This window comes from Chiloscyllium plagiosum, unplaced genomic scaffold (assembly GCF_037043375.1).
Source record: "Chiloscyllium plagiosum isolate Xiang-an unplaced genomic scaffold, Cpla_swu_hap1 HiC_scaffold_27, whole genome shotgun sequence".
Classification (NCBI taxonomy): domain Eukaryota; kingdom Metazoa; phylum Chordata; class Chondrichthyes; order Orectolobiformes; family Hemiscylliidae; genus Chiloscyllium; species Chiloscyllium plagiosum.
Genome location: NW_028270165.1, coordinates 57,756,758 through 57,760,393, shown reverse-complemented (window position 1 = coordinate 57,760,393; position 3,636 = coordinate 57,756,758).

Sequence of the window (3,636 nt, the reverse complement as noted above, 5' to 3'; positions counted from 1 at the left end):
GTGTCAAATGGGAGGTTGGCCTTTTCAATAGAGTAGAAATGTAGGGAGGTTATAGTGAACCTATGTAAGGCATTAGTCAGGCCACAACTGAATACTGTGAACAGTTTAGGGCCCTTTACCTGAGGAAAGATATATTGGCATTGGAGGCAGTCCAGAGAAGGTTGACCATGATGATACCAGGGATGGAAAGAAGGTGTTATGAGGAGAACTGAAAACGTTGGGCCTGTGCTTATGAGAAGTTAGAAGAATTAGAGGTAACCTTATTGTAACGTACAATATTCTGAGGAGACTTGACAGGCTCGACGTGGAAAAGTGGGTGAGTCTGGGACCAGAGGAAGTAACCTCCAAATAAGAGATTGCATGTTTAGGACAGATAGGAATTTCTCCTGAGGGCAGTAAATCTGTGGAACTTGATACTACAGAGGGCTGTTGAGCCTGGGTTGTTACGTGCATTCAAGGCTGAGATAGTTTTTTTTAATCAGTAAGCGAATTGAGGATTATGGGGAAATGGCAGCAAAATGGAGTAAATGTTTCCCAGAATAATCGTGATCTGAATAAATGGCAGAGTCAACTCAATGGGCTGAATTGAATAGCAAATAGTAAGGTGGAAACGGATGCAACTGGCAATTACAGACCAGTCAGTGTTGGGAAGCCTAGAAGTTGTAGGGAGTTGGTGGCATTTGGACATTGTTACTGGATTTAATATCTGGAGTTTCAAATTGATGCTGCTATCGCCCCGATGTAATTTGAAATCAATTTATGTATCTGGAATATAAACTTATCGCTGCTTTGGTGATCTTATCAATTGTCACAAGTACCTATCTTGTTCACTAATAACCTTTTTTTAAGGAAGGAAATCTTCAGTCCTTTCCCAGTTTGGTGAATGTGTCACTCTTGATCCAAAGTCATTTGGTTGACTCTTAACTGCCCTCTGAATTGGCGCTTGGTTATTTTTTGGGAGACCAAGTGTCACGTTCCATGAATGAATAAAAAAAATATTCAGGACAAGATTGTCAATGTCACTGTCAGTGAAGGGAAGATTGTGATCTCGTGATACTGGTTAAGTAGCCCAGAGATCTCGGTCTTCTGAGAATAAAGATTAAAATCCCATCATGGATGCTCGTGGACTTTATTTTCAACGATTAAAAAGATCTGGAAGTGAGAGTTTGTCTCTGTCCTGGCAACCAGGAAACCATTATTGGCTAAGACAATGAATTGCAACTGTTGGAGATCAGCAACAAAAGGCACAATTGCTGGGGAAATGCAGCAGGTCTGGCAGCATCTGTGGAAAGAAAACAGTTAATGTTTTGAATCCAGCCTAATTTTGAAGGGCCACCGGACTCAAAACAGTAACACTGTCGTCTCCTCATAGATGCTGCCAGAACTGTTATTTTTGTCCAATCATTACAGAGTGTTGTGAAAGTGTTCTTTTAGGGAGGGAAATCTACCATTCACAACCCTACACACGCGTGCACACGCTCACATCACGTAACTCCAGACCTGCGACAATGTGGTTGACTCTCAACTGTCTTCTAGCATGTAGCGAATTGCTCAGTCCAAAGGCCATGAGGGATGGGCAGCAAATGTTGGACGTGCTAGCAACAATCCCATCCCTCAAAATAGTTTCTTATATATTATAAAGCATAGGTTAATGAAGGACAACCAAAACAAACTGCTATGGGAAAATCATGCCCAACTACCTGATTTTCTTGTAGTTATAAATATTCTTTTAAAATCCTCTTCAGAGGTCATTGGTTCCATCATTGTTGCAATACTGCATGCAATTCTGTGCTTTCTGCTGCAGGAAGGGTGTTGTGAAACTTGAAAGGGTCAGAAAACATTTACAAGGATGCTGCCAGGGTTGGAGGGTTTGAGCTACAGGAAGAGGCTGAATAGACTGGAGCTATTTTCCCTGGAGCTTTGGAGGCTGAGGGGTGACATTAAAGACATTTATAAAATCATGAGGGACATGGGTAGGGTAAATAGGCAAGGTCTTCAACCTTGGGGTGGGGGAGTCCAAAATTAGAGGGCATAGGTTTAAGGTTAATGGCAAATGGAGTTTAATATAGATAAGTGTGAGGTCTTACATTTTGTATAGTCAAATCAAGGTAGGAATTTCATGGTGAATGGTAGGACATAAGGAGTGTAGTGGAACAGAGGGATCTTGGAGTACATGTTCACAGTTCTCTGAAAGTGGAGTCACAGGTAGAAACTTTTGGCACACTGGCCTTCATCAGTCATGGCATTCAGTATAAAATACCGAATTAGAGCCGAGATAAGCACCAAATAATAGCACATACCAACAAATACCAAATCTGTTTCATATGCAGTATTTCAAACCAAGAGATGTAAGGGTGCAGGTTCATAGGTCCTAGAAAGTGGAGTCATGGGTAGACAGGGCAGTGAAGAAGACTTTCGGCATGCTTGCTTTCATCAGTCAGAGCACTGAGTACAGGAGTTTAGATGAATTGTTGCAGCTGTCACAGATTCCACACAACAACACAAGACGTGACCCTGCCCTCCCCTGACTGACTGTCACTTTGCATATCGAGGGGAAGACAACCTTTTAATTGTGATGATCAGAAAACATGCCATCCTTCAAAAAAATGGATATGTTCGCAAATATTTTTTACAGAGGAAGGAAGTTGCAGTCTGGGTGAAGATCAATCTTCATTCAGAGAGGGAGAGGAAGAGCAGCAGCAGCTTCAGGAGTTCATGGTCCAACTTCTGAAAAGAACATAGAACATAGAACATAGAACATAGAACAATACAGCACAGAACAGGCCCTTCGGCCCACGATGTTGTGCCGAACTTCTAACCTAGATTAAGTACCCATCCATGTACCTATCCAAATGCCGCTTAAAGGTCGCCAATGATTCCGACTCTACCACTCCCACGGGCAGCGCATTCCATGCCCCCACCACTCTCTGGGTAAAGAACCCACCCCTGACATCTCCCCTATACCTTCCACCCTTCACCTTAAATTTATGTCCCTTTGTAACACTCTGTTGTACCCGGGGAAAACGTTTCTGACTGTCTACTCTATCTATTCCTCTGATCATCTTATAAACCTCTATCAAGTCACCCCTCATCCTTCGCCGTTCCAACGAGAAAAGGCCGAGAACACTCAACGTATCCTCGTACGACTTCCTCTCCATTCCAGGCAACATCCTGGTAAATCTTCTCTGCACCCTCTCCAAAGCTTCCACATCTTTCCTAAAGTGAGGCGACCAGAACTGCACACAGTACTCCAACTGTGGCCTAACCAAAGTCCTGTACAGCTGCAACATCACTTCACGACTCTTGAATTCAATCCCTCTGCTAATGAACGATAATACTCCATAGGCCTTTTTACAAACTCTATCCACCTGAGTGGCAACCTTCAAAGATCTATGTACATAGACCCCAAGATCCCTCTGTTCCTCCACCTGACTAAGAACCCTACCATTAACCCTGTATTCCGCATTCTTATTTGTTCTTCCAAAATGGACAACCTCACACTTGGCAGGGTTGAACTCCATCTGCCACTCCTCAGCCCAGCTCTGCATCATATCTAAGTCCCTCTGCAGCCGACAACAGCCCTCCTCACTGTCCACAACTCCACCTATCTTCGTATCATCTGCAAATTTACTGACC